This window comes from Triturus cristatus, chromosome 2_2, assembly GCF_964204655.1.
Source record: "Triturus cristatus chromosome 2_2, aTriCri1.1, whole genome shotgun sequence".
Lineage (NCBI taxonomy): Eukaryota > Metazoa > Chordata > Amphibia > Caudata > Salamandridae > Triturus > Triturus cristatus.
The window spans coordinates 781,301,378-781,313,420 of NC_140582.1; positions in this window are offsets into that span (position 1 = coordinate 781,301,378).

A 12,043-nucleotide genomic window follows, 5' to 3' on the forward strand; every position below is an offset into this window, starting at 1 on the left:
GTTTTATTTGTTGGAACATTCTGCCCTCTAGTGGCAGAATGTTCTAATAGCCTTATAGCCCTTCGTAGCTGGACTATACCGGCTATTAAGGTTACACTCCCTTGTTAAAGTCCCTCGCCTTCGGCTCGGGCCTTTAATGCTGGAGCTGGCCTATAATAGTCGGTATAGCCAGCTACGGCGGTCTATAAGGCTGCATTATTTAACATGGTCACTTCTAACAACCCTTGCAAGGTTCTTTGCAACATCAAAATTATATCCAACATTGAGGCCGAGTGTGTTGCTGATATATCAATGTCTAATGTAGTGTTGCGCGCTGACACTTCTATGGACTCAGGGGGTATATATATCAAAATCTCCATTTGCGAATCTCAAATAGCGATTTTTTGAGAATCTCTATTTGAGAATTGCAAAACGGGATGTATTTACAAATTCGCACATATTTTGCGAATTCTTAATATTCCTTAATTGCGATTAGCAAATTGCGAAATCGCAATTAAGGAATACCTTCCCATTCATTCTTATGGGCCAGGAGGCCCATAGCAATGAATGGGAAGTAATTCTCAAATTGCGAATCGCAATTTGCTCATCGCAAATTGACAAAAGTTTCAAAGGTGCAAGGGTGTCATGATGACACCGTGATGCACCCCTGAAATTAGCATGTGTGCGCATATGGCGCACATCCATGCCCTAAGGGCATGTATGTGCGCAACATGGCACTTTGAAAAATGCCAAAAAGTGCATTTTTCAAAGAAATCGCAAATTACCACCAACTTGAAGTTGGTGGTAATTTGCGATTTCTTAAGGAGAAATCGCACAACTTGGGTGCGTGTTACATAGCATTTAAGGTATCGCAATTTGCTTACGCAAAATTAAGAAATCGCAAAATTAGCGATTCCTTAATTATGCGATGCTAAAATGGCTCATACATCTCATTTTGCGATTTTGTATTCGCAAATGCTGTTTTTTTGCGAATTGCAGCGTTTGCGAATACAAAATCGTTTGATACATATGCCCCTCAGTTCCTTGATTTACAGATTGCCTCATGCTCTTATCAGTCTTAGACTGTATAGCCAGGTCCGAATCATCTCTATGATCACTCCTAATTCCATTTGAGGCATTTCCTTCAAGTTCCGGTTCTTCTTAGCCATTCATGAAGAAAATCTGAGGTGGTGAAGATAGTCTAGGTTCCAAATAGGGTTCAATTCTGCTTAAGTTAATTTGATTAAAAAGTGATACATCAGAGTTTGGGGCACAGTACCCAGTAACCTCATGTTCATTTAACCAGCCGCGGTCGGTAGTAGGAGTAACTGCAGGGCGGTGACGTGGGGAGGGGGAGGGGCAGTGTGGGGGGTAGTAAACTATGGATTACGGAGATTTACAGGTAAATTAACATATAAATTAATAAAACGAATTTCGTTGCGTGCACTGCATCCCCAAATGCGATGCTGTGCACGCAACGAAATTCAGTTAGAAAAAAAAATAAGCATAAAGGCAATGCACATTGCGCCAAAGTACACAGGTAAAAATAATAACCATGTACCCTAGGTGAGGGCACAACACAGAAAACTGTCCCCAGGCCACCTTGGCCTCTCAGGGGCTCAAACGCCCTTTGTCCAAAGTGTCAGCGCTGGGCTGCGCAGGCAGCCAAGGTAGAAGGTGCAAAGGATCAGGCCTAAACGTTGCAGCTGCCCACTACTTGCTGGGCAGCTGTGCAGGCCGGAATGTCTAAAGGGAGGCCTGGGCTCTCACTGGGGCTGTAGAAACAATATGCCCCCAAAAGAAATCAGCGCGGGCACCCCTGTGCCTGGGGGAGCCCCACTCGGGGGGCTCTTGAAAACAAATACCGCCAACATTGGCGCAACCGTCCTTTGGGCGGCTGTAGGCGTAGGACACAAATGGGGAGACAAGCACAACCCACCAACCACGTGGAGACCCACTCACCGGGGTATCAGATGCGCCAATTCTGCCTCCTCTGCACTGCTTTGGTGCCGCTTATGACCCCCGCAATGCTTGGGGGAGCCCCTCTTCACCAGGGCTCCTCTGGGTCATGACGTTGTGGCAAGGGGAGGGCACCGGCAGTGTGTCTTCATCCGCCCCGCCTCCTGGGGCTTCTTTTCCTTTCCCGGTCTCCTCCGGGGGATTTAGCACATCGCGGGGCTCTCCTCACCATACGGGAGCCCCGCTGTGCCTCTTGGTCTGCCTTGCTTCACCCGGGTCCCCTGCTGGGACACGGGACTTCGATATCAAGCAGGCAAGGCTCCGAGCTCCCCACGACTCCCTCTTCCTGGTCGTGCCGACTCGCAGGCTTCCGCTGCTTGGGTTCCAGTGGCGCCGGCCAGGGATTGGCTCTGCTGACGGTTCTGCCCAGGTTTCAGGCAACAGATGCCTGACTTCCGGTGCCACGCTCCATTACACCCGGGTCGTGGCGGTGATTTTCCTTTACTTCCGGGTCGCCGCGGGCAGCGCGGCGGCCCTGTGTTCTCGGCGGCAGTAATACGGGGTAGGCTCCCGTTCCCAGGCACACAACTGCAGGGTGGGCACCCACTGCTCTCTCAAACCGCAGGGTGGGCACCCGCCGCTCTTTACATTACCATAAAGCGGGGTAGGCTCCCGCTGGAAACCGGCAAAACGCGGGGTGGGCACCTGCTATTAATTAAAGGCACCAAAAGCGGGGTGGGCACCCGCTGTATGATAAGTAACTCCTTCTCGATACCGCAATGCGGGGTGGGCTCCCGCTCGATCAGCAGCCCTGGGGGGGGGGATCCCTACGCTCAGGATTCCCTCGGCAGTCGCTTCTGCGGCAGCGTGTTGCCGGTAAACCTCTCCTCTTGGCACAAGAAAGAAAGCGTTCTTCAGCAAATAAAGGTGTAGTGCTCCCGGGTGCTTAGTCCAGGGTCATAGAAGGGAACGCTCTTCTAGGTGCTAGGTTCAGGGAAAGTTTTCAGGATGCAGGGGGGCAACGGCTGGGCCCAGGGGCCAGCTCACAGGGCCCTCCAGGCAGGGAGGCAGTCCCCAGTGGCGGTCCTCCTGGCGTCCAGCAGCAGCAGCAGGCCCCCCTCCAGTTAGGATCAGAAGAACAGAACCTTTTACATGGGGTCACAGCCCCTTTTTATACACAGGTTTCCTTTGTCTCAAGGTGCAGGGAAGGGGCGAACCAGATGCAAGTGGTTCCTGAGCACTTTGTTTTGCTCAGCCCCTCTCCCTATTCACAGAACAGGCAAGGGTCATCAGTCGCACCACAGGGGGTGGAGCCAGCATTGTGTGGGGAAAGCCCAGCCCTATTCAGGTCCCAGGTGTACTCCTCCCACCCATCTGGATGTAAATCTCCCTATCCACCACTGGGGCAGACCCATCCTGACTCCTGGAGCCAGGCACACCAGCCAATCACAAGCCAGACAGTCACTTCATATTTACTACACAGACATGCCAGCTTCTAGAAGTGGCATTTCCACACTAGACACAGTAACGCTGCACGAATCATCGCGCAGCATTCAATCTCACGAGTTCGCACATACCAAACTCGACCTTGTACTCCCCACGCCTCAGGAACTACCAGGGACACACACATTCCCCATGCATTCCTATGGGAGGGCAGGCCAGTCTCACTAAATGTAACACAGAGCGCACGCACTTTACACGGGGACACCGTGTTAATGTGCCTAGGGGTCTAAAACCACTAACACTCCATAGGGAAAAAGCTAGGATAATTGCAAAAAGTTTTGGGGGTGAACCTGCCAGAAGGGCCAAGTCCAACACCCTGCCACACCAGGATAGCCACTCCCCTATTTGCAGTAGCCTGCCGTGATGCAGCAATTAGTGTATACCCTAACATAAGTTCTTTTGGGTCCCCAGTCGAGTCACGCAATAGGCCCCGTCACTGCCCAAATTATGACATCTAACATTTTGGATCTGGCTATCTACAAACATCCCCAACTTACCCAGGACAGGAGACCCAAGCTCTCCACCCAACCATGAAACATATCAATCCGGTGAAAAGTAACCAATGTGTGCTGCAAAATCCTCAGCACAGGTTAATCCAAAAAGAATAGGTAAACCTGATAGGAGTGGATTATTAAAGTACTGTGCATCATGTTCCCTAGGTATCCATTCCTGAACACCCACAAACGTAACTATGTTATTATTAAAGAAATAGTAGCAAAAAGCCCACCCTGCACCCCCAGAGCCTATGACTTCAGTAGCACCCCTGTGCCTACTTGTGTACATCTATTCCACACAGTTAATCCCCGATATATGGGCCCAGTTTATCCGATAAAAATATTGTGTAAAAAATAATGTGATTCACAAATACTGTGTCAAAAATATTGTGATGTAAAAAGTATAATGGTACAGAATATAAAAGATAAGCATATTGTTTTTGAGGTATTTAATATCGTTTTTTAAATATAGTGTATGATACTGTCTTATCTAATAAAGTTGTATGTAATATTGGTTTTGATTCATTTGATAAATATTAGGTATTGCAAAATTATAAGTTATTAGTTGTTAGAAATTGGGTTTCTAGTTGGCAGAGGTATACACCCTGTCCAAGCAGGAACCACAATCTTCATATGGGCAAGTCACAACACACCCCAAATTATCCTGTGCTCACCCTCTGGTAGCTTGGCACAGAGCAGTCAGGGTTAACTTAAGAGGCAATGCATAAAGTTTTGTACAACACTTCAAACAGTAACACAGTGAAAACATCAAAAAAGACTCCACAACAGGTTAGAAAAATAGAGAATAATGTAATAAATAAAACAAGACCAAAATGACAAAAATCCAATACATAGAATTTGAGTTATTAATTTTTAAAGACTTAAACTGTAAAATAGGCCTTAGATACAATAAGAGCCTATTTGGGGTATCTGGTCAGGCTGGACCGGGGCAAAGTCAAAAGTTCAGGCCCAACTTGATGGAGCACGGACCAGATACAGAGATCCACTTGTGCCCACTGAAAAAAAAGTGCCTTGATCCTGGTTTGCGAAGACGTCGAGGAAGATGCCTAGTGCAGCAGAGGCGATGTATCGGTTCGGATCCTACAACAGAGGGAGATGCATCAGTTTTCTCCATGCAAAGGCGGCGATGCGTCCGTTCCGAGGGCAATGTGCTGATCCGGAATCTGATGCGTCGATTCTGGTCTCGTAGCAGAGGATGCATCGGTTTCGAGGGCGATGCATTGGTTTCAAGGATGATGCGCAAGGTCTGCACCATGCAGCAACGAGAATGCGCTGGTTCTGATCCACACAAAGGTGAAGATGTGCTGGTTCTGATACCCACAATGGTGAAGATGCTCTGGTTCCAATGAAGATGTGTGGATTAGCTGGAGAAGCACCATAGGCCTCACTTCTAAGGGTCCAAGACTGGGGTGGCACCACAGATGGCAGAGTCCAGGCGCAGATGCAGGTGAGTTGGAAGTCTTTTCTGTCCCTGAGACTTAAATTGGGAGGCAAGCCAGCAAGCCCTTTGAGTCACTCTGGCTTTAAGTGATGCAGGTCTAGTCCTTCTCACACAGGCAGGGGAACATCAGACAGGAGGGCAGCACATTAAGGTAGAAGTCCAGCGAAGCAGCAGTCCAGCAGGGTGGCAGACCTTCAGCAGCACAGCTGGTTACTTCCTGGCAGAGAATTCACAGGTCCAAAAGTGTACTGAAGTGGTGGTGTCAGAAGTCTAGTAATTGTACCCAGGTGTGCCTGTGGAGTGGGGTAGACTTTAAGGAAAGATGTTTGTAGTGGACAGAGGTCCTCCCTTCCTGCCCTGGCTCCAGACTCACTAAAGGGGGTATGCATCCCTTTGTATGGAGACAGGACACAGCTTTTTCAGGTGTTAGTGTAAGGTTGTGTCCAGCTCCTCCCTCCCACCCTGGCCAGGATGACACATCAGGATGTAGGTGGCCCATCAGTCACACCTAAGCTCCCATTGTGTATGGCTGTCTAGAGGGAATGCACAAAGCCCAGCTGTCACCCACCAGAGACGTGTATTCAGAGACAGGCAGCATGCACAGAATGGCTAAAGTAAGAAAATGCCAACCTCCTAAAAATGGCATTTTGAGACCGCCAATTTAAAACCCAACTTCACCATAAGTTGTGATTTTAAATTGTGAGTCTAGAAACACAAAACCTGAAGTCTATCTCTTCAAAATTGGGCATTACACTTAAAAGATGTAATAAGGTTGTCCCAATGTTATCTTATGGGAGAGATAGACCTTGCACTAGTGAAAAATTAATATCAGAGCTTTTCACTACTAGGGCATGCAAGAGTTAAAAGTACATGTCTGTCCTTCGGTTTAGATATGTTGCACTCTGCCCTCTGGCGTATATGTATAAAAAGAGAAGGCTTAGGCCTGGCAAGAAGTATATCTTGTTTAACCACAAGGACCCCAGATAAGACCTAGGGAAGGGAACTAGAGGCAAGGGGCACTAGGAGCAGGCAGCCTCCAATCAATAATGTTTAACACAACAAGAGCCGCTCCCAGTATGTTGACCTAAGTGCTACAGTGTTATTTTGTGAGTGCAGGCATCTAACAAAAATGTAAAAGACTGGTCTCACACACCACCTGGCATCATGCTTCATCATTGACCAGTCCTCGCCCTCTAAAAACTTGGTTTGATATAGGGCGGACATACACCTGAAGACAGGGATGCACTTCTAAAGCTAAGTGGAGGCCCTTACAAAAAAAGTGAAGTTTAAAAAGCCATCACAGATGTCAAACTCTTTTTAATGTAACTGGCATCTGTATGGTGGTTAAAATAAATGATCGGTGTTTTGGGGATTCTATTGTCCTCCCACAGTGGTGTGAGTGGTCGACATGTTTCTGCCTATTGGCCCAGAAGGGTCCGTGGCATTCATCAGGATTTATGTTACACAATCGGGCTCCAACCTGACCGTGCTATGATGGCAGGATTCCACTGAGTGGGGTGATCAATATCACACTCCACCATTGTACGGCTAAATAATTCAAGCCTGTATGGAAAGAAATCAAACAGAATGAAATCCAAAAAGTAGCAACATTTTCACAGGTATTGTGAAGGTCATCCAGTCAGCCACATACACGTGCAAAACATAGTGAGTGGCTATAAGGTCAACGGACTGTGTCATTCATCTGTGCGCTTAATACTTAGTGGGGAATGAAATCCTCAATGCTTACCCTATCAAATGGGGCCTACTAGCCCCATAGGAGGGTGAGGAAAAAAGACCCCTTTGGTCAAGCGCTGTATTTGAGGAGAAAAAGGAAAAAGTCCAGGAAAATCAAGAGATGTCGCAAAGTACTCTGGGTAAAGCTGTGAGCCTTAAAAAAAGTTGTGTATAACATGGAAAGTTCCAATTATGGACATACACACTCATCCACTGCAAATCACTCATACTCTTACTGTTTGAGGGAAGTCTCCCGCCTTTACACCTACGTCCGTGGTCCTCTCCTCCTCGCTGTTAAAGGAGGAGAGTGAAATTGTGTTATTTATAGTGTTCGCGCACTATTGCTGGTTCTAATTAGCCAGTTAATTGGAGCTGATTTGCGGTGATCCGGTGTCGCGACCAAGCGCTGTTAAAAGATTGCCTGTCCTGCCTGAATGCTGTTAGAAAGCGTATCTAGGCTTTAAAAGGAGATTCCGACGTCGCGCTCGATGTCTGCCTGACATCCGCTGCAGTGCGGAGAGCAGCCGCCGCCGCCGATGCCCCAGGCGGTTGAGCCCATCACGATTTGATATAGCGCATTCGCACATGATGGGCGTTGTCCTTTCATGGAGCGTCTTCGCTAGTGAGCGCCTGGCTGTGACTGGATGGTGCGCTCTAGATGATGTGCTCATGCTGTGCCTCGCTCGTGGAGCTAAGACCAAGTATAAGCGCGGTGCTTGTGGGATAAAGTTCATTTGTTAGGCAACTGCTTCACTTCAATGGTATGATTCAGATGTGTGCTACATAGAACATGTAATGGCCATAACGGCCCTGGCCACTCTGGTGACACTGTGGCTATATTATATATATTTTTTAATAACGGTTGTTGCCGCTGTTGTGTGCTAATGCTGCACCTTATATGTAATGTAATAGGCCATGCAATGGCCATAACGGCCCTGGCCACTCTGGTGACACTGTGGCTATATTATATATTTTTTCTAATGCTGCACCTTGTATGCAAATGTAATGGAACGTCTATTCACGGTGTCGTAAGCTGTAAAGTCACTGCACTTAATCTCATAAGCGCCACCAAAAAACCCTGCACGAGCACTCACGCTGTTGTAGAGGTATGCCCTGAGTTATGTCATTTATATCTGGGGCTAAGTATGAGTTCCGTTCTTATTTATGACAGAACCTTCGCCTTAGAGGCTGATATTTTAAAGAAAGGGGGACAGTCCTGTAGTTATTTACAAGGCAGGAAGGTATGTGTAGGGCACACTGGTAGCCTTCTCAAGAAAGTGTTTAATGTGTACGAGTAAAATTCTGTGTTTCTATGTAAAAATAGAGGCCAGCCAGAGATTAGTGTACTGTTCCCAAGAATATCAGGGTGGGGTCTCATGGATTACTGTGCCAATTGTAGCCAAGGAATTTCGTCATTGAGTTCATTTTCCCATGTACGGAGCCGATATACCCACCTCTGTTCTCTGATGTGGAGTGGTCTGGTAAGGTCCGTCTTGTGTTTTTTCATGACTTCCAATACCACCCATCTCAGGTCACTATCCTTGTGGATGAGTTCCAAGAAGTCCCTTTTTTACTAAAATTGTTACGTTCCCAAGGGTTCCCGGTGCCTATGTCCACTTCTTTTGTGGTTATGGTGAGTGGGCATGCGACGCAGCCTCCACAAGCGAAGTGTCAAGTGGGTCTCTGTGTATTTCATAGGGTGACCTGGTTTTCTTTCAGTGTTGGAGGGTCATTGGCATGCACTAATTGATCCCAGATGTTCTTACTCCTTTTAAACGTGAACAAAGGGGGCTCCCAGTGTTGATCAGCTCCGTCAAGAATATGACAATTCTTCTTTATAATCTTCTGTACAGCTTTTGAAACAGGTGTGTATGTGGTTACACATACAATATGGTTTTTCTCTATTGGTATCCTCTGGGAGTGCCTCGCGGTTAATATTTCTGGCCCTCTTCTTGGCTTTCTATATCATTTTTTTAGGATAGTGTCTATCCAGTAGTTTCCTTTCAAGTTCTTCCGCCTGTATTGTAAAGTTCTCTGTTTCTGAGCAATTCCTGCGTACACGTAATATGTGCATATAACCGTATTTAAGAAAAAACTGGATGAGATAAATAAAGTCCACACTGACTACAAAGAATATCTCACCCAGTCAAAACTGACACAACTCAAGAAAGACGACCAAAAGTTCAGCCGTGAGACCATATATCCTTACACTACTGATGAATACTACGAGAAAGCTCCCCAACAACAACCATACAGGAGACAACAACACTTTAGGCCAACTCCACAGAACTGGACTTTCAGCTCAGGAGATGAGAGAAGTACAAGCGGAAGCAGTAGTGATGAGAGTACCGATGGCCACCAGGGAAGACGACCACATAACTACCATAACCCAATGATGCAGCCACCCATGCCCCAGTTTGGGTTTTGGTAGCAACCTTATTACCCTCCAGGTTGTGGCTTTCCACAGGGCCCACAGCCTTTTTTATACAGAGGCCGTGGCAGGGGAAAAAGAAGACAAAAACAGAACACAAGAGTGCAATGGTAAGACCAACCGTTAGTCACAATGGGAACGAGGAGCAGAGAGAGAGGGAACGGTCCGTAGACAAGCCTAGAGTAACGAATATCGTCAACCTTAGTGACCACACCCTTTCCAAAGACGAAGAAACAGTTCTCTCCAAAGGACCTAGGTTCCGTTCCCACACCACTGAACGATCCTTTTACACTCAATACTGAACTTGCAAAGTTCTTCTGAAAGATCAAACTTCGTAACCACTTTGGGGACAGAAGAGAAGAGCAGACTGAGTTGATCAGCACAGGCCTAAAGAAAAAATCCACGGAGCTGATCAACACTGGGAGCCCCCTTTGTTCGCATTTAAAAGGAGTAAGAACATCCGGGATCAATTAATACATGCCAAAGATCCTCCAACACTGAAAGAAAACTATGTCACCCTATGGAATACACAGAGACCCACTGGACACTTTGCTTGCGGAGGCTGCGTTGCATGCCCACTCATCATAACCACAAAAGAAGTGGACATAGGCACCGGGAACCCTTGGAAACGTAACAATTTTAGTAATTGTAACACTGAAAATGTGGTCTGTCTCCTTACGTGCCCCTGCAGTCTCATGTACGTGGGCATGACCACCAGAAAAATTAAGGTCCGCATCAATGAGCATCGTAGCACTATACGATGTAAAAAGACAAACACCAAACTTACAAGGCACTTTTTGGAACTCATCCACAAGGATAGTGATCTGAGATGGGTGGTATTGGAAGTCATGAAAAAACACAAGACGGACCTTACCAGACCACTCCACATCAGAGAACAGAGGTGGGTATATCGGCTCCGTACATGGGAAAAAGAACTCAATGACGAAATTCCTTGACTACAATTGGCACAGTAATCCATGAGACCCCGCCCTGATATTCTTGGGAACAGAACACTAATCTCGGGCTGGCCTCTATTTTTACATAGAAACACAGAATTTTTCAGTCTTGCTCATACACATTAAACCCTTTCTTGATAAGGTTACCAGTGTGCCCTACACATACCTTCCTGCATTGTAAATAACTACGGGACTGTCCCCCTTTCTTTAAAATATCAGCCTCTAAGGCGAAGGTTCCGCAATCAATAAGAACAGAACTCATACTTAGCCCCAGATATAAATTACATAACTCAGGGAATACCTCTACAACAGCGTGATTGCTCGTGCAGGGTTTTTTGGTGGCGCTTCTAAGATTAAGCGCAGTGACTTTACAGCTTACGAGACCGTGACTGTCCATTACATTGCATACAAGGTGCAGCATTAGAAAAAATATATAATATAGCCACAGTGTCACCAGAGTGGCCAGGGCCGTTATGGCCATTGCATGGCCTATTACATTACATATAAGGCGCAGCATTAGCACACCACAGCGCCCACAACTGTTATTAAAAAATACATATAATATAGCCACAGTGTCACCAGAGTGGCCAGGGCCGTTATGGCCGTTGCATGCTCTATGCGGCACAAATCTGAATAATATCATTGAAGAGAAGCGGTTGCCTAACAAATTAACTTTATCCCACAAGCACCATGCTTATACTTGGCCTTAGCCCCACGAGCGAGGCACAGCATGAGCACATCATCTAGAGCGCACTACCCAGTTACAGCCAGGCGCTCACTAGTGAAGACGCTCCATGAAAGGACAATGCCCATCATGTGCGCATGCGCTATATCAACTTGCGATGGGCTCAACCGCCTGGGGCATCAGCGGCGGCCGCCGCTCTCCGCACTGTAGCGGATGTCAGGCAGGCATCGAGCGCGATGTCGGAAACTCCTTTTAAAGCCTGGACACACTTTCTAACAGCAATCAGGCAGGAGAGGCAATCTTTTAACAGCGCTTGGTCGCGACACCGGATCACCGCTAATCAGCTCCAATTAACTGGCTAATTAGCACCAGCAATAGGGTGCGAACACTATAAATAGCACTTATTCACTCTCCTCCTTTACCAGCGAGGAGGCGAGGAACACGGACGTAGGTGTAAAGGCGAGAGACTTCCCTCAAACAGTAAGAGTATGAGTGATTTGCAGTGGATTAGTGTGTATGTCCATAATGGTCGTGTATTCTTGGAACTTTCCATGTTATACACAACTTTTTTAAGGCTCACAGCTTTACCCAGAGTACTTTGCGACATCTCTTGATTTTCATGGACTTTTTCCTTTTTCTCCTCAAATACAGCGCTTGACCAAAGGGGTCTTTTTTCCTCACCCTCCTATGGGGCTAGTAGGTCCCATTTGATAGGGTAAGCATTGAGGATTTAATTCCCCACTAATTATTAAGTGCACGGATGAATGACACAGTCCGTTCCACTTACCGCCACTCACTATGTTTTGCACGTGTATGTGTCTGACTGGATGACCTTCACGA